Raw genomic sequence first — 22,565 nt, 5'->3', positions numbered from 1 at the left:
CAGCACTCCACTGGAGGGCTTTGTTCTAACACTCCTTTCACACTGGGGCCACCTGTGCGTTAGCGGTAAAGCGCCGTTCGTTTTAGCAGTGCTTTACTGCTGTTTAAGCAGCGCTTTTTGGCTGCTAGTTGGACGCTTTTAACCCCCGCTAGCAGCCGAAGGGGTTAACTACGCCCGTGTTGCGGTCCTCCGCAATGGGCAGGGGCATTTTGGGGGCGCTATATACAGCGCTCCCAAATCACCCTAAAGATGTGGCTTGCAGGACTTTTTCTAACGTCCCGCAAGCGCACCGCCCCAGTGTGAAAGTACTCGGGTTTTCACATTCGGCCAGGATAGGAGGCAGTTTTCAGGTGCTATTTCTAGCGTTAAAATGCCTGGAAATTGCCTTAGTGTGAAAGGGGTCTAAGGTAAGTATTTCATAATGTGCTAGTATGTGATGCAATGGCATACTAGCACAGTATGCCATTGTCTTGCAGGTATTTTTATTTTTTTATTTTTTTAAAGGTGCAGTTTACTACCACTTTAACACTTGTATTGCTAAGAATTACATGTTTGCTTTTTTTTGTGTGTGTGTGTGTGTGTGTGTGTTTCGCGACGCCTTTCTCATTCTTTACCTTGGTTGCTATCCTATCCTGCGGCATCCATCCAGAGAAAAATGCCATTGGCAGCATTGTGTACACAGAACTAGAAGCGCGCACGTGATGGACTATACAAGAGCTGAGCTAGTGAAAATGTGACTAGTGCTCTCTGATTGGCTAGCTGGGAGTTTTTTTTCCCAGGGTTGATGGGGAGGGTGCCGATTGGCTGTGCTGGGATTAATGAGACTGAGGAGGTTGCCATGGTGACAGTAGTGAATAGTAAGCACAGCATTCCCTAGTAACTTCTCAGCAGGACTCGTGATAGGTCCCCGGAAAGGATGGATGGGGCGTCTGCGCGGATCATAGGAGCCCTGCCACGTCTAGATCGAACGATTCCTTTAACCCTTTCCTGTGGATGCCACACTAAATAAACAGCTATGGACAGGCAGAGTCCGAGCAAATACTGTTATATAATACGGCCCCTCCCTCTGTCCGTGGAGCTTTCCGGAAATTGTGTCCATATGTGTTCATCACAATGTGCTCATTGTAACAAATGCAGACTGTGGCAGAACTGTCATTAACGGTCAATGGAAGCTTTCCCCACCTTATTCAGGGCTGATATACATCTGTATGTTCAGAAATACTCAAATCAATAATCGCAGCAATGCACATTTATTATTATTATACAGGATTTATATAGTGCCAACAATTTACACAGCGCTTTACAATATATATTGTCTCATCTTTAAATTCAAGAGTTCCAACTAAATCCGGGTTTTAGGTTCCAATTGGAGTTCTTCTGTAGAGATTGTTCTGCTTTGGATCTGTCCAGCCCAGCCTTGAACCTCTGAAGATCAGGGTGCTTCTTCCTTCAGAATGTATGTTTTCATGCTATCACTCACCCTCGGAGGACCCCGTTCTTTTTCTTATGCCGCGTACACACGATCGGAATTCCGGCCAGCAAAAGACCGATGAGAGCTTTTCATTGGAAAATGCGACCGTGTGTATGCTCTATTGGAATTTAGCTGTCCGGACTTCCGCCAGCAAAAAATTGATAGCAGGTCCTCAATTTTCCAGACGGAAAAACTTTCTATCGGAAATTCCGATCACGTGCATGCAATTCCGACGCGCAAAAACTCACGCATGGTCAGATTCAACTACGAGACGGAAGCTATTGGCTACTGGCTATTGAACTTCCTTTTTCTAGTCCCGTCGTACGCGTTGTACGTCACCGCGTTCTAAAAGATTGGAATTTGGTGTGACCGTGTGTAGGCAAGACAGCTTGAGCGGAATTCTATCGTGAAAACCATCAGAGCTTTTTCCGACGAGAATTCCGATCGTGTGTACGTGGCAGCCGCATTACAGGTTTTCTGTATAACAGTGAGCAGGTAGCCGAAGCCTAGATAACCCACACACCCCCTCCCTTCACCAGAACGTGGGCAGCTGATAAATAAAGAAAAAAACACGTGCATTTCTTTGTTTTTTATAGTTAAAGTGGCTGTAAATCTCAGACATTAAAGCGGAGTTCTACTCAAAGGTGGAACTCCCGCTTATCCGTCTCCTCACATTTGGCACCTTTCAGGGCGGAAGGGGGGGACCTGTTTTCGACAGGTACCGTTCCCCACGGCCCGGTCTCCCAGAATCCAGCCCCCCTTCTCGTTCCTTCACCGCCGAACCAATCAGAAAGCACAGCATGCTTCACGCACGCGCAGTAGGGAACCGGCTGTGAAGCCAAAAAGGCTTTACTGCTGGGTTCCCATACCAGGAATGGCGGCGGCTGCACCCGACAGCCGATCCGAAGACACACTATCAGATTTTCTGCTGATTTTTGTCTTCGGATTTACCAAAACCATGTAGTGCAAGGGCCTGTCTGATTGCATACACATTGAAACTCCTAAGGTTTGACCTCGTATTATATGGTTTTGGTAAATCTGAAGGAAAAAATCAGCAGAAAATCTGATAGTGTGTATGGGGCTTTAGAACGGTCATACAACACTGTACCCAAATTACATTTTTATCATTTTTTCCAACAAATAGAGCTTTCTTTTGGTGGTATTTGATCACCTTTGGGTTTTTTATTTTTTGTTAAAAAAAAAAAAAAAAATTTAAAAATACAAAACCGTTTTATATTTTATTAATAAATTTGGCAAACAGGTAATTTTTCTCCTTCATTGATGTACACTGATGAGGCTGTACTGATGGACATTGATAGGCTGCACTGATGGGCATCATTAGGCTTCATTGATGAGTACTGATAAGGCAGCACTGATGGGCACTAATAGGCGGCACTGATAGGTGGCATTGCTGGGCACTGAGAGGTGACACCAATGGGCGGCACTGAAGGGCATTGATAGGTGGCACTGAAGGTCATTAATAGGTGGCAATGATAGCTGGCACTGATAGGTAGCACTGATAGGTGGCATTGCTGGGCACTGATAGGTGGCACTGATGGGCGGAACTGAAGGGCATTGATAGGTGGCACTGATGGGCACTGATAGGTGGCAGTGATGGGCACTGGTATGTGACACTGATGAGGCACTGATTGGCACCACTGGTGGGCATTGATAGGTGGCACTCGTGGGGATTGATAGGTGGCACTGATTGTTGGCACTGTTATGCAATGGTGGCCACTGATTTGTGGCACTGTGGGCACTGGCAGTTGGCACTGGCAGGTGGCACAGATGAGGCTGCTTCTCCTCTTCCTCTTTGGGACTGATGCCCCTTGCACAGAAGTTGGTGATTGGCTTTTTTTTCTCCTTGCGCCACTGTTTTTCTGTTTACATCACGTGATTAGCTTTCATTGACAGCTAATCACATGTTAAGGGGCCGGGATTGACCCATTATGCCGATCTGTGATCACCCGAGTCTCCTTGGCCCGGTGATCACAGGGCGCGCCCTGCAGGGGCAGATGGGGAGCCTGCAAAGGGGAGGCCTCCCGGCAAAGTAGATCCGCACTGTAGCCATCATTCCGCTATAGCGTGGATCTGAAGGGGTTAAATATGAACAAAGCACATCCCTTTATAGTGTGTACTTGTCTCACTCCAAAGCACTAAAGTTGACCAAAGACAGTTCAAGTCTTATTCGGTCTATCTACTGACTTGGGTCCAACCAGCATTTCAGGTTTTTACATGCGATTATTGCCAGCGGCTATAAACCCCCCCTCCCCCCAGCCGGGAGAACACAATGGCTCCACCGGAGGGATTCTCCCATCAACACTGACTGTGTTGACGGGGAATCAAGCAATTTTCTTTCCTGCAACCCGTGGTTACAGGAAAGAAAATCACATCATCTATTGCCTGCCTAAAGAGGAGCTCTTGGCAACAAAAAATGTAAAGTCAGCAGCTACAAATAGCTGTTGAATTTGAATACACTGACACTTACTTGGCCAGGGATCCAGCAAAGTCGGCACCCCAAGCCGATTCTTCAATCCACTGGGGGCGCAGGTGCCGCATCTTCACTATGGGGTCAATGTACTAACGTTTACCACATTCGATAAGGGTATCCTGTTACTCATTTGAATAAATAATCGCATGCAGTAAATCACGTTTGATTAACAAAAAATTATTTACCGTAAAAAAATGAATATTAATATTTTAATTAATTTAATTAATATTCCTTAAAAAGCTCTTAAGTGTAATTCACAAACTGATCTGAGAGTAAAAAAACATGCGATAATTATCACCAGGGTTTTTGCAGTATTTGTTAAAAAAACAGCCTGGGGGCGGGGGGCTGACAGGACTTAGTGCATCCTATGCATTAAGGTGAAAAAACACAAACCTTTACAACCCCTTTAACGATGTAGAAGCAAAATAGTTTATATATATTAGCAGTTGTATGGTTGCCCCTAAAATTCCACCACGAGGGGTTTACAGTTTGACAATTCCTTTATCTCCCTTTCTCCCCAGAAGGCCAGCGCCATCTTTGTTCAAATATCATCCCACGGTGACCATCTACTTCCTGTAATGAAATTCTGGCCCAGAGATGAACACAATCATTTTGCAATTCAATGTGTTCAGAAATGAATGACACAGATCAGCCCCATGCTGTAGTCACTTGCCGCAAAGTTAGTGTATAGTACAACTAATCACTGGAGGAGGTGAGATTGAGGACATGTTTTCTACAGCAGACTGTACAGTGGCACTGGACTGTGTCAAGGGTGGCATTTAATGATGTATCGCGGTCGGCAGAGGTTCTCTAAAAAATGATCCTGCTGCTGTGTATTGTGTATAGATGTTACGAAGGATTTTTCTCCTGTAAAGTTAGAAAGTTACACTTTATTATAAATTGTGATCAGACATGGTAGTAGCTCCAGAATTGCATCCTTTCTATAGATCATTATAGATCCTATAGATCATTATTCTCAATAACGCTCTCTTGTCTGCCGTAGTCCCCGCGTCCAGCTGCCATCCCTATGCCGAAACACGTGTCACATCCAAACGCCCCACACTGACATTATTTTTTGGAGATATCACAACTGACAAGTATCTATTTTTAACTTCTTTTACCCGGAGCCTGGAGAACGGCAGCAAATGAGGATAAGAGCGGAGTTGTCCTGCAGGAACAGAGTCCGCAGTGTGCAGAGAACATCCACAGCAATTACTGTCACTTCTCTGCCACGGGCTCCTTGTTAGATGCGATCTGCCTGTTTCTGGGCCGCTTCGTGCTGCCCGGTGACGTGTTTCCTCCCTGACGGGCTGCCTTTTCTCTTATTTCCAGCAATTCAATCCGTTTTCCTAATTGGCTCCAACCCAGACAGTAGCCTGAGAACCGGACAGCCCGTTTCTAGCAGTCGCGTGGCCCTGGGATGGCACTGCGCTGTGTGCCTTATCACCAACGGTGATCTCTGATCTTCAGAAAGGATGGGACCTTGGATGACATCTCCACTTGTGCACAGTGCCATTCACAGCAGGCTTTTTTCTTCTTTTTATGATCTGCTCAGCTCATAAATAAATCCAATAAAACTCCTAATACTAAAGCAAAGACAGTACATCAGGGATATGCGATTAGTGGACCTCCAGCTGTTGCAAAACTACAAGTCCCATCATGCCTCTGTCTCTGGGTGTCATGCTTGTGGCTGTCATTTCGTGTACGAAATTCAATTTGGATTTGTACGAAATATGAAATTTTGAAAATTTTTCGTTAAAATAACGAAAGTTCGTTATGATGAATTTATCATTATGAGGGGTTCCTACCATCCCTGTGCTGTGCTGTCTTCCTGGGTTTTTAACTTTTAGGTTTGTTAACTTTTCGTAACAATTACAAATGTTCGTTATGATGAATTTATCATTATGAGGGGCTCCCACCATCCCTGTGCTGAGTTCCCAGGTCTGTACACCTGCTGTGTCCATTATGAGGGCTGCCACCATCCCTGTGCTGAGTTCCTGGGTCTTAGTGTACACCCGCTGTGCCCATTATGAGGGGTTCCCACCATCCCTGTGCTGAGTTCCCAGGTCTGTACACCTGCTGTGCCCATTATGAGGGGTCCCCACCATCCCTGTGCTGAGTTCCCAGGTCTGTACACCTGCTGTGCCCATTATGAGGGGTTCCCACCATCCCTGTGCTGAGTTCCCAGGTCTGTACACCTGCTGTGCCCATTATGAGGGGGTTCCCACCATCCCTGTGCCGAGTTCCTGGATCTGAGTGTACACCCGCTGTGCCCATTATAAGGGAGTTTCCACAATCCCTGTGCTGTGTTGACTTCCTCTGATTGGTGAACAAAACACCAGTCACAATTCTGTTAATTTGGATCCAAAATTCCGAACTTCGTTAAGGAAATTTCGTATAAAATTTGTAAGCATAGAAATTCCCATAGGGTTCCCACCATCCCTGTGCTGACTTCCTGGGGTTTTAACTTTTAGGTTCGTTAACGTTTCATAACAATTACGAATTTTCGTTATGATGAATTTATCATTATGAGGGGTTCCCACCATCCCTGTGCTGTGCTGACTTCCTGGAGTTTTTAACTTTTAGGTTCGTTAACTTTTTGTAACAATTACGAATTTTCGTTATGGATTGGGATCCGAAATTCATAAATGAAATTTTACGGAATTTGTATGCATAAAAAATGAGTATTTTGGATTCGTACGAATTTCCGGAAATTGACGCCACTTGATGATGCCACTTGCGTCATGGATCCCCTGAAAGAGTTCATAGCAGCAGAACTGCGTTGCACTCTTAGGGCTCATTTATATTAACGGCAGCTGCTTCAAAAAGCAATCTGTGGTGGATTGCTTTTCAGAAGGCAGTTAACAGGCAGCTAGGATATTCCTGGCCCTGTATTAACCCAGGAAAGCCTGAAACAACTTACGTGTGCACTGCAGCTGCAGGGCGGTTGCGGCAAGGGACCATTCACTTGGAAAGATTGAGCTCACTGCCTGCCAAACCGGGTATCATTTTTGCCACAGCATGGGTACAACCCCTTCTGGTTGCTAAGTTTGGTTAAGGAGGATGTGAAATCAAGGCTTAGTGGACAATTTTTACCACCCCCCCAGCCCTCAGTTCCTTAGTGCAAAAAAGCAAGCACCTAAAGATAACCTCTAAACAGAAATAAAATACATTAATGCAGCTCTATAAAGAATAATACAAGATTACATGTATTTTTTTTTAAATACCAGCAATGTGAGTACCTGAATTTGGCCTGGTATCAGCTTATTGTAGTTTCTGTACAGCAAGGCTGGAATGTGATAGGAAGAAGAAGCACAAGGAGCCAATCAGTTAATGTGCTGACTTTTCAGAATTCTGATAGGTGGAGAGAGCAGAGTGACAGAGTCGAGAGAAGATCCCATTATTGTAATGCTTTCCTTGTCCAGTAAAAGACTAGGTCTAGGATGACTTCGGCTCAGAGGAAGTGGGTTTGGATGATGCTGGCCATCAGACTGAGGACATCTAATGGCAGAAAAAAGTGCTGCAGAGGAAAGACCTGGACTGAACGTGAACGTTACAGCAAAATCATTTATTCATTTTTATCTTGTTATTTTTGATTGGAGTTCTGCTTTAACCCCTTGGAGCCGGTGCACTGAACCACGGTTTCAGGGGTCGAACTGAGCAGCCGATCACAGAAATCGAATGGTGACTCCCTCTGGCTTAGCCCTGGCGTTTGGCTGGGTTTCTTCAGAGATTAACCCTGAGGGACGTGCCAGGAACACATCTGCCATTAATCTGAATCTGTTTTACTGGCAGCAACCTTACAGCAGCTCTTGTTCTATCAATATTCATTAGATGGGGCTAATGGGCCTGTTGCATCATGGGGGCTCTGCAACTACTCGCAGACAGGCCAAATGTTCTCTAGTAAAATCGCCCAGTCACTTGTCTATAGACCGCACAGCAACCCTTTCATTTCCAATTAATATAGTAGCCGCTGCCAAATATAGATGATTCCGTTTATAAAAATATTGCTGGTGCAAAGCTTCTGATTGCCACCAGAGACCCAGTTATTCCACTGCTGGGCACCGCTATCTTACCATAAACAAGGTGCATTCCATGGATTAAGGTGAAGAACCTCCTGTCATACGAGCCCCGTAATGCCCAAGACGAGCTCTGGCTGGTGTCTCCTTTCCTGATTGGATAGATTGATAGCAGCACAGCCATTGGCTCCTGCTTCTGTCAATCAAATCCCGTGACGTAGGTTCGGGGGGGCGGAGTCCTACTGTCTGTGTCACTAGACACAAGGAAGGAGAGCACTTCTCTGACGGGGCCCTCGAGAAGAGGAGGAGCCACCAGCGCCACTGAGGGACCCCAGAAGAGGAGGATCGGGGCCACTCTGTACAAAACCAACTGCACAGAGGAGGTAAGTATGATATAATTGTTATTTATTTTTTATTCTTTTTAAAGGAGAGTTTAGTAACCCTTTAAATGCTGACTTTTAACAAAAAATCTGAATTGGATAAGTGTGTATTCAAGACAAAACAAAAGAAATTTCAGAGATGGCATGACATGACTTAATGTGCAATAAAGTGCTTATTTAAAAAGAACAAACTTACAAGTATATAAGCAAATAAATATGTTTCCATACACGTAGTGTGTATCAAAAAACTCTAAAAGCTTGAATACAGTGGTGAGTGTGGATAATAATGAACCCACGTGCTGAGAAGGAATAATACGGCGCTGATCTCCCAACATGAAATCACTAATAAACAAAACAGATGAATGCTATCAATAATACAACAAAACGAAAAAATTCAAGTGTCCATAAATATTTCGATTGAGATCAATCATAAAGTGCACAGTGGCGGTATTCTATATCCTATTTGTAAAGTGTTGGTGCTTGTAAACAGAATTCGATATAAGGTGCTGTTAATAGTGGGTACCCCGTGCAATCCTTTGTGGTAATTATATGGGTGTCCCTTTACCTTACTGCTGTAAAGTAACAGCGTAAAAATTGTGTGTCTTTGGGGTCCTTGGTGACTGTCCCCTTTAAGGATCCTACTGTGGTAACCCAGGTCCTGGCTGGCGTTCCTATCCTGCCTATTCACAGCGGTATACGGCCCCTTTAAGGGTGGTTTAAGGATGTTCAGGATGGAGGGTCTCACCAAAGTACCATATATAGGGATTAAAGCAAAGAGAAAGGATGCCCATAGTGTAGTACTCTTACAGCATTTATTTAGATTAAAAACAAGGTAAAGACAGATACTCACAAAAACATGTAAATCAATGAGCGTTGTACAAACGAGCGGCAAGCTCGATTAGCGTCACTTCCGGTGGCAACCACCCTGACGCATGTTCGTCACGGATCATGTGACTTCATCAGGGGATAACTGGTGCCCATGGAAGTGTCCTTTTATTAGCAATGGAATTGTATAGCTCGGCGGCCATTTCTTTGAAGACCCGCTCTGAAAGTTGCATGGCGGCCATATTGCTGTAAGTCTGGTCGCCGGAAGTAGAGTGGCGGCCATCTAATTGGTTGGAAAACCTGTAAACATCCAGTAAGGTTCTCTTGATGCATTGTACGGATGGCAGTGGTATTTAAAACAACCGAAGTAGAGAAAATATCACAATGTACCCACAGGCATGCATATGGCCAGCATCAGACTCCATTACGACAAATGCCCATGTATGTCTTGTGCATTTACAAAAAACACACCATTGTATAAATTTTCGCATACTAGATATATGTGGAAAGAAAACTGATAATAAAAAAAACTAATTAGACAAATTAGCCAAGAAGACGTTTAAAAAAAACCCATAAAAATAGCTAAAAACGTATGATAAATAAATGCATACAGATAAAAAATGTGATATATAGCACCCCGGAAATGACATCTTGCTCTGTAATTTATGGCACAGATACTGGCATAAAATATAATTATAATGCAATAAATAAAAATTTGGTAATATGAATAAAAACACAGATATAAAAAACATAAACATATATAAAAACCAGTATGGGTGGAGAAAAAATATTCAATATAGAAAGAGCCAGCGAGGAGAGGTGAGTCCCAAGGGGAATAATAGTGGGTGCCGCATAATAGAGAAGTGTGTGTCAGAAGGAAATAAAACGAAGTAAGGGGGTTGCTCTTCAGAGGGCTAGTTAAAATAGGAATTTCTAATTGAAAGGTATGTTAAAAGACGGGACTGCCCAGGACTAAAGAATAAAACTAGTCAATGTGTATATCAAAAAAGGGGGGCCTAGGGAGTGTGGCTAAGTCACTCTTCAGAGTGCTGGTCAAAGTGTGAGCAACTCGATGGAAAATTAAAAATCACTGATAAAACAACTGAGATCGAATTCAGTGTTGAGGCCTCGTGGCGTGAGAGTGTCTAGGGTGAAAATCCACTTAGACTCAAGCTGGCTCAGAGTCCTTACTTTGTGTCCGCCACGCCAGTGTTTCACATATGGCTCTATTCCCCAAAATTTCAATTGTGAGGGGTCCTTATTATGGTGGGTGGCAAAGTGTTTTGATATGCTATGTTTAAGCCCTTTAGTATGTTCTGCACATGTTCTTTTATGCGAACCCTAAGTGGTCTCTTGATGCGGCCTATATATTGGAGCCCACAGCTACATTCCAGGGCGTATACTGCTCCAACTCTTACAGCAGATAAACTCTGATTTCGTAGATGTTTCAAGTACTCGTTGAAATGAAGTCTTTTTTCCTTTCATTTGGGCATTTGGTTTTGGTACAAGCGTTTTTGTTTGAGCCTCCGCTTTAATATGCTAAGGCTGAAGGTTTCAGGAAGAGGAACCTTTTCAAATGGGAAAAAAATAATTTGCAACACCTGATGGAGCAGAATATAAAGGTGCCAGTATGGCTATATACTTGGGGAATGGAAAGATGCACTTTAACCACTTAAGCCCCGGACCATTTGGCTGGCCAAAGACCAGAGCACTTTTTGCAATTTGGCACTGCGCCGCTTTAACTGACAATTGCGCAGTCATGCGAGGTGGCTCCCTTTTTCCCCACCTCTGCATTTTTTATTTTTTGCTCTATAAACAAAAAATAGCGACAATTTTGAAAAAAACGCATTATGTTTTACTATTTGCTATAATAAATATCCCCCCAAAAAAATATAAAAAAACATTTTTTTTCCCTCAGTTTAGGCCAATATTCATTCTTCTACATATTTTTGGTAAAAACAATCGCAATAAACATTTATTGATTGGTTTGCGCAAAAGTTATAGCGTTTGAAAAATAGGGGATCATTTTATGGCATTTCTATTAATATATTTTTTTTATTAGTAATGTCGGCAATCAGCGATTTTTAAGGTGACTGCGACATTATGGCGGACACATCGGACACTTTTGGTGCAATTTTGGGATCATTCACATTTATACAGCGATCAGTGCAATTAAAAATGCATTGATTACTGTGTAAATGTGACTTACACTAGGTGGCACTGTAGGGATTAAGTGTGTCCTAGGGAGTGGTTCTAACTGTGGGGGGAGGGGCTGTGTGTGACACGTCACTGATCACCGCTCCTGATTACAGGGAGCGGTGATCAGTGGCAGTGATGCTTGTTTACATTAGCATCTCCCCATTCTTCCTCACCACAAGACGATCGCGGGTATCCCCGCAGACATCTAGTCTGCGGGACCCGCGATCATGGGCATGGAGCTCCCAGCAGGAGCACGTGCACGCCGGAAAGCCACCTCTTAAAGGGCAACATACAGGTATGTTAATCTGCCTGTAGTGCCATTCTGCCACAGTATATCTGCGTGAGGCTGTCGGGAAGCAGTTAAAATACTGTATTTATCGGCGTATAGCACACACCTTTTTCCCTTAAAATCAGGGGAAATTCGTGGGTGCGTATTATACGCCGATCCCTGCTGTCTGGAGGAGAGAGCCCTGCTGATATACACATAGCCGAGTGCCACTGGACCTGTGTTATGTCCATCATAGGAGCGGGGCAGGACTGTGAGAGGAGCCGAGTACACAGGACATCCGGCTCTGTGTATCTTGGCGGTGGTAATTTTAAACGATAAGGCTGCAATGACACTGGGCAAGAAGGCTGCAGATGGACACTGATCATTCTGCAATGAGGGACAAGGCTGCAGATGGACACTGATAAGGCTGCATTGATGGGCATTTAAATGCATGTTTTTTTCCCTTAAACTTCCCTCCTAAACTTGGGGTGCGTATTATACGCTGATAAATACGGTATATGTTACCCTTCACCTTGTAAAACAACCCATTCTGTTTAAAATAGGAATGAAAGGTAAAACATTTGTGTATAGATATAAAAAAAATGTATAGGTACCCTTTTTTTAAAAGTGATCACATTCCCTTTGTTCTCAGCTACATAAGGGAAACAGAGAGCTGAGGGAGGAGAAACAGAATCACACTGGTCTTCCCAGTGAATGACTGTGCAGCCCGGGGGGGAGGGGGTTGTCAGCATAAGTCTGATCACTGGAGCAGAGCAGGCTGAATTCCCAGCACAGCTAAAGAACTAACCTTGCTGTGCCCTCATGCCTAGTGTGGTAAGTTTTTAATAGGAAAGCCCTTTGCACAAGTGTGTGTCACGGTTCTTCTTGCTTTAGCTTAAACTGGGGTCACAAACATATTTTTGAGACAAAGACTTTACTGGGCTTTACTGGTTATGTCTCAGGGTCATCTATAGTGAGCAAGTATGAAAGTCTGCATGGGTGACCTCTCCTTTGAAAATAATAGTTCTCAGGCTGTCATGCTGTTCCAAGGATTCAGTACTTTTTACATCACTAAACTTAGAATAGCTATGCTGAGCTCTGACTTTCCAGATTTATACCAGGAACAAAGCATATTTTGCTTTGCCACTACATGCAGATAAAGTCCTGAATCTGGGACCACAGCTCTGCAAACCAAGATCCGCTCCCACCAGCACTTCATGGACAGACCACTGAAGGTTGTGTTGATGTGGATTAAATCACATCACTTTGTAAAGATTGCGTACACTCTCTGACTCCTGGCCATGGAGGTAAACTGTTGCAGCCAGCCTGGTAACCAGATACAATTAATGGCCCAACAATCACTCTAATCATTGCTAAGTGCTGGATTTAGGGCTGCCACCTGCCTAGGATTCACCCGGACAGTTTGTGTTTTGAATCATGTGTCTGGGATTCAGACTGCCTGAAACCCGGACACATGATTCATACAGGACTATGGCTTCCCATCAGGGTTGATGGTTGCAGTTGTCTAAGCCAGGGCTCGACAAAACCCGGGCGCCAGGTCGCATTTGCGACTAGATTTAGTGACCTGGCGCCTGGGGCAGCACAGCTGGAGGTATCCTGTCTCCGTGGACCCCCCCAGGGTGATCGCGACGGGCCGTGCCGCCGGCGGCCGGTAATTGAGCCCCCGGCTTCGAGGCCTTCTGCGATCCTATGGTTCCTTCTGGAATCTGGCGCCCTCTTGTGGTGGCCGTTGGAATGACAACCAGCAATGCTAATGGAGCTTCCCCTGCCTGCCAGCCTATCTCCTTCCCTTTTACTTAGAATTCCTAAACATGATATATATTTTTTATTCTAACACCCTAGAGAATAAAATGGTGGTTGTTGCAATACTGTCTGTCACACCGTATTTGCACAGCGGACTTACAAGCACACTTATTTGGGGAAAAATAATTTATTTAATTTAAAAAAAAAAACAAGACAACAGTAAAGTTAGCCCAATTTTTTTTTTATATTGTGAAAGATAATGTTACGCCGAGTAAATCGATACCCAACATGTCCTGCTTCAAAATTGCGCCCGCTCGTGGAATGGCGACAAACTTTTACCCTTTAAAATCTCCATAGGCGACGTTTAAAAAATTCTACAGGTTGAACATTTTAAGTTACAGAGGAGGTCTGGGGCTAGAATTATTGCTCTCACTCTTCCGATCGCAGCGATACCTCACATGTGTGGTTTTAACACTGCTTTCATATGCGTTCACTTCTGCACGCAAGCTTGGCGGGACAGGGCGCGTTTAAAATTATTTTATTTTTTTATAGAAAAAAGCATGACAGGTCCTCTTATATATGAGATCTGGGGTCAGAGAGACCTCACATTTCATATTTACACTAAAATTTTATTTTAAACAAATTTGTCATTTGAAAAAAATAAAATAAATAAAATGTCCCTCTAAGAGCTATGGGCAATGACTTGGAGACAGGGGGGGGGCTGGGAGCAATCTTCCCCTCACTCGTCTACATGTCAGGCCAGGGACAGGTCCAGATCGCCGTTACGGACCTGGCACCTAATTTTTTTTAGCTGGCTCCTAGATTCCAAGCAAATTTCTCAACCCCTGGTCTAAGCTGAGAGTGTCTGTCTGTTACACACTCTTTCACACTGCCCAAAGCCAGCACTAACAATCCCCCCAAGACACACAAAGACAGGAGAGGAAATAGGGCTCAATTTGCACCTCTTCCCCCCACTCCTAACCCTCTGTGTCTGCTCACACACCAATCCATGGCGCTGTGCCTCAGAAATGGAAAGTGGGGGCCAGAAATTTGAAGTCCAGCAGCCTCAGATACATCTGGATGAGAGGTGCTGATTGCCAAGGGGTGAGTGAGCTCACCATCCATCCCTATCTGTGACTGAAGTCTCCCCCCTTCTCTCTCCTGCCTCTGAGTAAGTACATCAAAGCAAATCAGGGTTCTCAGAACACCCTTACATCAGATTTCCCCTTCACACCAGAGGCCACAGTGCTTCCCCCTTACATCAGAGTCTTCTCCATACATCAGAGTACTCAGTGTTTCCTCTTAAATCAGGGTTTCCAGAGCATCCCTTATGTCTCCAGAGTTCTCCCTTACATCAGAGTCTGCAGAGCCCCCCTTACAGTGAAGGGAACTCTGCGAGTTCAGATGAAAAAGGGGAACTCTGGACTCTCATGTAAAGGGGAACTCTGTGGACTCTGATGTAAAGGGGGACACTTGGTATTAACTTCATATGATTAGAAATGTTATTTATTAGAAAAATATATGTATAATTTATACTATAAAAAGAATTTTATTTTTATGGAGATAATGAAGGCATACCCCTGGGAGACACCTCCTTATCCTCTTCTTTTTTGGTCCCCTGTCGGCAGTCCTAGCTCCTCCGCTGCCTTTAGAACTACTTTAACATAAAATTTCTTTAAAAAAATATTCCATTAACATCTCAACTTAATTAGATGTTTGCCTTCGTGTAATTATGTGCAGGGGAGACTACATGATGTGACCACTACAAAAGCCACACGAAACTAAAGTAACATACGGGTTGTACCTACTCCACCCTTATGTAACACAGACTACAAGACCAATAAAAAAAAAAGTTTTGTTTTCCGTAGGCTAGAATGAGGTTTGAGGTTCTCAAATAATAATCAGAAATACAGATTAGATAACATATGCTTGTGCAAGCATCTGCTGTGCTTACTGAGAAATGTTTTTTTTATTCTGACCATAGGGAAATATCTTTGCTTTCTGCAAGGATCGGAGGACATGCAGCAAATTCGGTAAGTGGATTCAAACATGCTGGGGACAAACAGACAAAAAAGTTAACAAAAAAAAGAACCCCAAAACAAACAAACAAAATGTATAAATAAAAAAAAGGGGGGAAGAGTTTCAATGAGCCACATGCTCTTTTCCTGTTGCCATTCTTGTGAGATATTGGGGTTGATGTACTAAGAGTGGAGAGTAAAAAATCTACTTCCAGATTTATTTATTTTTTTCTTCTAAGCTTAAAGTGATTCTACAGACTAAAGGTTTTTTTTTTACCTTCATACAAACACTTTTTATGGCAATAACTTGCATAGAAGCCTTTGATTTTTCACGTTCGTATCCCATAGATTTTAACGTTTTTCACATGTTTGCACAAATTGTTTGTCTGTTCGCATGTTCTGGTGCGAACCGAACCGGGGGTGTTCAGCTCATCAATAATTACCAGATATTCTTTCTTTCCACCATGGGGGCAAAGAAAGAAAATTACTTGATTCCCCCATGAACACAGTCTATGATGATAGGGGAATGCCCCCTGCAGTGCTATTGTGTTATGCCAGTGGCTCTAGCTGGCGGCAGTAATCGCATGTAGAAAGGCTGTTTGCACAATCAGCCTGTCCCTAGATAGATCTAATCTCGTCTGGTCCCTGCTAAAAAAGGCTGAGCTTTAGTGTATTTAAATCTGCTAGTACATCTAACACTCCCCTCAGATTAACAATGCTGCTGTCCAAAGGTTCCCCTGTGCTCCTTTATCCAGAGTAAAGGCACTCTACAGCCTCGTACACACGATCGGATTTTCCTCAGACAAAGCCTCTGACTTTTGGGTGTTGGCCAAAAACTTGTCTTGCATGCAAACGGCACACAAACACAAACGTAGTGACATACTAGACATACTACGAGCCGATAAAGAGGAAGTTCGATTGTCAGGCGCCAGCCTTTGGGCTCCTTCTGCTAATTTTGTGTTAGTAGAAGTTTGGTAAGTGTTGTTTCCCGCTTTTCATTTTGCGCTTTTCATTTCATTTTTTGCGCTTTTTGTTGCGGAATCCTCTTTATTTTGTCATGATCGTGTGCTCCCTATTAAATTTTTGTTTGGACAAATACTTGGCTATGTGTTTTACTTCAAAAAGGACAGTTTGTTTGTGAGTAGGCAGGTATATTTCAAAAATACAATGTCAAATTAACAAGGGACACCAACATAGTTGTATCTTTGAGATTAAAAAAATAGAAGATAATAATGGTGTTGTGGTAAGTTGACACACAAAACGAAAATTAAAATTATGAAGATTATTAGAAAAAAATAAAAGAGTATTCTGGAAATGACGATAAAAAAAACAAATTATGGAGATAAAGATTATTCTGGAGATCACAAGAAAAAAACAAACAACAAAAACAAAAATTATTCCGAAGATCACTAGAATTAATAAAAAATATGTTTGTCAGCAGCAAAGCAACTTCATTATTATAGCATTATAAAGAAGAAGAGAATGCACTGCATTTAGAGATTTCATAATTTGCCACGTGACGAATGTGATATCTCCATTACCAACGCTAGTTCCAGCTCGTACTTGATTCCAAGCATGCGTGAACTTTTGTGTGACGGACTTGTGTACAAAGTCGGACAACAAATGTTCGATGGAGCATACACACTATCAGGCTTTCAGCCAACAAGCTCACATCCAACATTTCCCATCAGAAAATCCGACCTTGTGTATGCTGCATTAGGCTGCGTTCACACTGGTGCAATGCGGGAACCACAGCAATTCCTGTTCAAGTTCCTGCACTGCATCTGAGTTGAGGGCAGTTTACACTGCGCCCTGCGAACAGCTGCAAAGTGTGTAAATCTGATGGAATTGGATTCCAGTCCGGACAAAAAAAGGGTCCTGCCCCAATTAGGTGCGAATGAGATGCAATTTCAGCCATACAAACTGTATAGTTGAATTTGCACCGCACAGACATCACGTGTGATGTGCCCAGCACAGGAATACTGTGCAAATCACAGGCAGTGTCTGCAATCGCATTAGTGTGAACCCAGCCTTAAAGTCTTTTTTTTTTACCTTAATGTATTCTCAGTATTGGCCCTTGTTCACATTGACAGGTCAAATCGCATGACAAGTCGCACCCTATTGCCAGCAGTTGCACTGTTCAAATCGATACAATGCCGACTTTAAGGTGCCGCACTGATTTGAAAAAAGTAGTTCTTTCACTACTTTAGCCTCACAGATATCTTCAAAGTTGTGCTGGCATGCTGCTTTGAAATTGTGTGATTTCAGATGAAGTTGTACATTTTCGAAGCCGCAGTCAATGTGAACCAGTGGCTTTAAAGCCGCAGTCAATATGCACCTTTTCAAAGCGGCAGTCAATCTGAGGGCTTGGGGTAAAAGAAAAAAAAACTACCTATCCTACTCACCCCTATCCCTAAACACTTAGTGGTTTCCTGTCAACGCTCCAGCACCCTATTGCTGGCAATTTCACTGTTCAAATTGATGCGACGCTGACTTTGCAGTGCCGCACTGATTTGAAAAAGTAGTTCCTTCACTACTTTAGCCACACAGATATCTAAGTCACACTCAAAGTCGTGCTGGCAGGCTGCTTTGATATTGTGTGATTTCAGATGAAGTTGTACATTTTCAAAGCTGCAGTCAATGTGAACTAGGGCTTCAAAGCCACAGTCAATGTGAACTAGGGCTTCAAAGCCACAGTCAATATGCACGTTTTCAAAGCCGCAGTCAATTTGAACGAGGGCTTCGGGGTAAAGAAAAAAAAAACTACCTATCCTACCCACCCCTATTCCTAAACACTTACCTGTTGCCTGTCACTGCTCCAGCGCTGTTTCAGCTACAGCCCTGCACCACCATAGGCTCTTGCTGCTGTCAGTCAGACTCCTGTGAGGAGGGAGTGGAGGTGTGGCTTCTCTGCGCTGTGTGTTTCTATGAAAGCACACAGCCCAACTCGAGGGCACCTATGCACAGGTGCCCCTTTAGCACTTGGGTTGCTAAGGGGCACTCAGGGGAATAAGGAGCAGACAGCGCTGGTGGGTGACTACCAGTGGAGGCTGGTGCTCAAAATGTTGGGGGGGGGGGCAAAAAAACTGAAAAATAAACCTGTAAGTAATGCAGAACTGTAAATAGCCATTTCTCAGGTGATTATGTATCATTACTGCTAGATAGAACTGTGCCTATCAAAAGCAGCCTCACTGTGCCCATCATATGCAGCCTCACTGTGCCCGTCACAGTAGGCTAATCACATCCACATTTCAAGTAAAATAAAATAAAACCACTTAACACAAGGTGAACTCATCAGAGTCCCATTTTATATCAGGTGTCCCAATCAGAGTCCCCCTTTACAACAGGTGCCCCCTTTACATCAGGTGTCCCAATCAGAGTCCACCTTTACAACAGGTGTCCCCTTTACATCAGGTGTCCCAATCAGAATCCACCTTTACAACAGGTGTCCCCATCAGAATTCCCCTGTACATCAGGTGTAGCCATCAGAGTCCCCCTATACATCAGGTGTCCCCATCAGAGTCCTCCTATATATCAGGTGTCTCAGTCAGAGTCCCCTTTTCCAATAGGTGCCCCCTTTACATGAGGTGTCCCAATCAGAGTCCCCCTGTACATCAGGTGTCTCCATCAGAGTTCCCCTTTACATCAGGTTTAGCCATCAGAGTCCCCCTATGCATCAGGTGTCCCCATCAGAGTCCTCCTATATATCAGGTGTCTCAGTCAGAGTCCCCCTTTACAACAGGTGCCCCCTTTACATTAGGTGTCCCAATCAGAGTCCACCTTTACAACAGGTGTCACCATCAGAGTCCCCATGTACATCAGGTGTCCCTATCAGAGTCCCCCTGTACATCAAGTGTCTCCATCAGAGTTCCCCTTTACATCAGGTGTCCCCATCAGTTTCCTTTAAATCAGGTTCCCCTTTATATCAGGTGTCCCCATCAGAGTCCTCTCTTTACATAAGGTGTCCCAATCACAGTCCCTCTTTACAACAGGTGTACCCATCAGAGTCCAGCTGTACATCAGGTGTCCCCATCAGAATCCCCCTATGCATCAGGTGTCTCAATCGGAGTGCCCCTTTACATCAGGTGTCCCCATCAGAGTCCTTCTTTACATCAGGATGTCACCATAAGAGTTATTCTTAAAATCAGGTGTCCCCAACAGAGCCCCCCTTTACATCAGGTGTCCCCATCAGTGTCCTTTAAATCAGGTCCCCCCTTTACATTAGGTGTTCTCATCAGAGTCCCCTCTTTACGTAAGGTGTGGCAGTCAGAGTGCCCTCTTTACATATGATGTGCCAGTTAGAGTCCCTCTTTACGTCTGTTGTCCCTATCGGAGTCCCCCTTTACAGCAGATGTCCCCATAAGAGTCCTCCTTTACATCAGGTATCCCCATCAGTGTCCCCCGTCACATCAGGCATCCCCATCAGAGTCCCCCTTTACATCAGGTGTCCCCATCAGAGTCTCACTTTACATTAGGTGTTCCCATCAGAGTCCCCCTTTACATCAGGTGTCCCCATCAGAGTCTCACTTTACATTAGGTGTTCCCATCAGCGTCCCCCTATACATCAGGTGTCTCAATCAGAGTCCCCCTTTACAACAGGTGCCCCTTTACATCAGGTGTCCCAATCAGAGTCCACCTTTACAACAGGTGTCCCCATCAGAGTCCCCATGTACATCAGGTGGTCCCCATCAGAGTCCCCCTGTACATCAGGCATCCCCATCAGAGTCCCCCTGTACATCAGGCATCCCCATCAGAGTCCCCCCTCTCCCTCCTCGTACTCACAGCTCTCATAGCATCCACCTTTGGACCAGCCAGAAACCAGAAGTGATGCCAATCACTAACCACAACAGAGAACAATGCTACAGTGGGAGTGTTCAGGGTGCAAAGCTCTACCCCTCAAGGATTATCTAAAGGAAGCCAATAGAGCTTTGTGTTTGCAAACACTTAAAGGGACATTTTTTTTCTCAGTGATTGCAGCACGTTATGCTTTCCATAAACCTTTGTGTCCTGTGTCCCCCGCACACTTAAAGGGCCATTATTTATTTTTATTTTTTTATGATGAGTAGCTGGGGGGCCACCACTGGTGACTATCAAAGAGGAGGTAAGGGACCGCCCTGTGCAATATGTTTGCACAGAGGAGGTAAGTATGACATATTTTTTTTTATCTTAATGCGGGAGCGTGATGTGACCCAGAAGATTGCACGAGTCGCTGTGTTGTGCTGTCACTATACTGCATCCAGAATAAAGATTTTATGGACCAGTACTAACTAATAGGGAACTTCCAGATTTCAAAAGTTTTTTTCCAGGTCGCTAATTCAAAATCCTTTTTTTTAAATATGGGGGAGTTGGCAGTTATTGTTCGTCAGCAGATCAGCCCAGAATATTCATTTGTGGATGATTTATGAAAGGTGTCAGCTTCTGGGAAGAGCCCATAGTGGGAAGCTCTCTTGTAATCGTTCCCATATAACAGTGAAGCGTTGTACGCTGTGATGACTTCACATTGGGAGCAGCTCATTCGAGGGCTTCCTGATTCTTACATTTCCTTCTGTGACCTCACAGCCAGAAACACTCACCCACCCTCAAAGAAAACAGCCCAGCCAAAAAGGAGTGGGTGGACTCAACTCTCACCCGTTCTATATTTAGAAACTACATCCAGAAACTTCCCCTACGTCACCAGGAGGACCACTCCATCTTCCAACCATGTCTAACTTAAAGCAGGACTCTAGCTTTGTGTGAAAACAAAACCTCCAAGTCAGCTCTATGCATTCCTAAGATTGTAGCAGACTACCACCTACCACCTACCTACTTCTGTCCTGTAGGTGTTAAAGCAAACCCTTGCTGGGAACATTTGTTTGTTGAAAATGCCTGTCTGACATGCTGATCTAACAGCTTCAATACTCACAGACAAGAATGCAGAGCTCTGACTATCTACTAATTCACTTTCTGCCTTCTTGTTAGCATATAATGTCACTTAATGTCACTTTAAGAGTGCACTCTCTTTGACAGCTTGGTCGCTGTGCTGGGAGTGCACACAGAAACATCAGCCACCCAGTGACACATACAGTATATGCAGCATGTAGGTAATAAAGCCCAACATTTTGCCGCTGCATATGTGTGTTACGTGGGCGGCAACAGGTTAATAATATTAATATGCTAACTACCAATGTAATTCTGTGAAGGAGGAGGGTAGGTAGATGCTGTCTTATTTTTCCACTGATTGTCTACATACTATCTGACTGTTATCATGACAATCCAAGGTTAGGTAGTAGGTGGTAGGGATGGGCCGAACGGACCCCTGTTCGGTTTTCACCCAAACATTTGAACACTGCGAAAGTTCGGACCCGAATAGCGAACTCCATTAAAGTCAATGGGACCCAAACGTCAAAAATCAAAAGTGCCCATTTTGAAGGCTTATATGTATAAGTATGTATAAGTAATTGGGCACACAACGGTTATAGGGGTCCAGGTCCTGCCCTGGGGGACATGTATCAATAAAAAAAAAGGTTTGTGAAAACCGTCATTTTTAAATGAGCAATGATTTTTTGATTTTTAAAGTGAAAGCATAAAAATTAAAAATTCCTTCCAATATAGCCCCTGGGGGGGTTCCCTTAGTCTACCTGTAAAGTGTCAGATCTGTACCATGTCTATAATCTGCTGCAGCAATAATTGCATTTATAAAGCCAAAAAAAATGACATTTTCCCTGCAAGCTGTCTTTATTTTGCTCAGCAACAGCTGGGGAGCCAGTGCGTATGATGAGGCCACAATGTAGTGCACTGGGAACAAGATTAGATTCGATTTTTTGGATACATTCTGGTGTCACTTTGACTTTGGATAGAAGTATCAGGTGCGTAAAAATTGGTCTTTGGGTGTCGGTGGCACCTTCCCACTGTAACCCTATAGCAGTAATCCTGATGAAAGTAAGAATTGGCCTTGCTGTAAAAAGTTGCAAGTATATGCACCTGTCAAACAGGTGCATAAAAATTACTCTTTGGGTGTCGGGGGCGCCTTCCCACTTTAACCCTATAAAGGTGCTCTTGATGAAGGCAAAAAAAATTGCAATGATAAGCACCTGTCAAACGGGTGCTGAAAAATTGGTCTTTGGGTGTTAACTGTGCCCATGTAACCTATA

At 43.9% G+C, this 22,565-nt stretch overlaps 1 protein-coding gene across 2 annotated transcripts in view; it reads left to right on the top strand.

The window, feature by feature from the left end:
* Window positions 1-22,565, top strand: part of RNF208 (ring finger protein 208) — a 115,076-nt gene that overhangs the window by 1,089 nt on the left and 91,422 nt on the right. The window contains exon 2 of one of the 2 annotated variants that reach the window (XM_077476062.1): window positions 15,402-15,450. The exons of the other annotated variant lie outside the window; for it this stretch is intronic. The gene's annotated coding sequence lies outside the window, so the exon portion shown is untranslated. The remainder of the gene's footprint in view (window positions 1-15,401; window positions 15,451-22,565) is intronic. 2 annotated transcript variants of the gene reach the window in all.

The sequence above is a fragment of the Lithobates pipiens genome, unplaced genomic scaffold, assembly GCF_037356315.1.
Source record: "Lithobates pipiens isolate NorthernLeopardFrog02 unplaced genomic scaffold, aLitPip1_a1.2 Scaffold_1, whole genome shotgun sequence".
In the NCBI taxonomy this organism is placed as follows: Eukaryota; Metazoa; Chordata; class Amphibia; order Anura; family Ranidae; genus Lithobates; species Lithobates pipiens.
The sequence above is the reverse complement of the archived record's forward strand: the minus strand, read 5'-3'. Positions and strand labels throughout refer to the sequence as shown.